Here is a 1,019-nt window from a genome sequence, read left to right as displayed (position 1 = left end):
AAATCTCGCCGATATAAATCTCACTTCTCCCCTGTCGTTATTGCTCTATTGACATTTTCCCCGAGAATTGTAACTGCTCGCGGGAGCGACACCCAGACCAGGGCGGGGAGGGGCGGTGGTGGCCGGGGGCACGCGGGCAGCAGGTCTGGGGGACGACAGAGGGAATGGAGAGATATAATCTATACACAATAGCTTATAGATGCTTGTTTGGACAGGGAAATTAGAACCGACAAAGCGGCCGGAGAGAAGAGTGTCTCCGCGTGTATCTGAGTTTCCCTCCGCAGACCCGCAGTGCGTTCACCGCGGGCTTTCGCGACTTTCCCCCGTCGGGGATGAGCTGCGGGGAGCCTCGGCCCGCCTTCAAAGGAAAGCTGATCTGCTGGGGAGAGGCTGGGTGTTTCCTTCCCTCCTCCAGGCTTTGCTCCATCCCAGCGGACTCGCCTCCCAGCGCTTTCCGAGGCGTGCGCCGGTCCCTCCGCTCTGGGGGAGGCCGCTGGGAGGGCGTCCCGCTGCGGTCCCACGGCCTGGCCCACGCTGCGGGTGAAACATCGCCCCCATCGGTCACTTCCACTGGGGACCGAGCCCTGCCGCTGCGGCTTTGCACTGGGACGCCGGACTGCTTGTTTCTGTACCGTACTTGCTTATGGGTCCTCGGCGGCCACCGAGGTTGGGCAAAGCCCGGCCGCAGCTTCGCGGGGGGACGGGCCCTCCCGGTGGAAGGATGAGGGGAGGTGAAGCTGGGAGAAGGCGCTTGTCCCGCCGCGATGCCGCGGGGCGTCCCCGAATTGTGGCCAGACAGTGTCACCACCCTCCTCCCGGGGGCCGCCGGTCCTCGGCTTCGTTTGCTGCCTCTTTCGGCAGATGAAGCGGCGGTCGGCGGGGACGGCGCGGATAAATAGACGCGCCGTGTTTGATCTTTTCTCCCTCTCCCCAGCTGGAGTCGTTTCAGTCACTCACACCCCGCCCGAGGGGATATTCCCTTGGTTAGTACAACGCAAAATGGTGATTAAAAAAAAAAA

This window comes from Parus major, chromosome 5, assembly GCF_001522545.3.
Source record: "Parus major isolate Abel chromosome 5, Parus_major1.1, whole genome shotgun sequence".
Taxonomy (NCBI): Eukaryota; Metazoa; Chordata; class Aves; order Passeriformes; family Paridae; genus Parus; species Parus major.
This window is presented reverse-complemented; position numbering follows the sequence as displayed.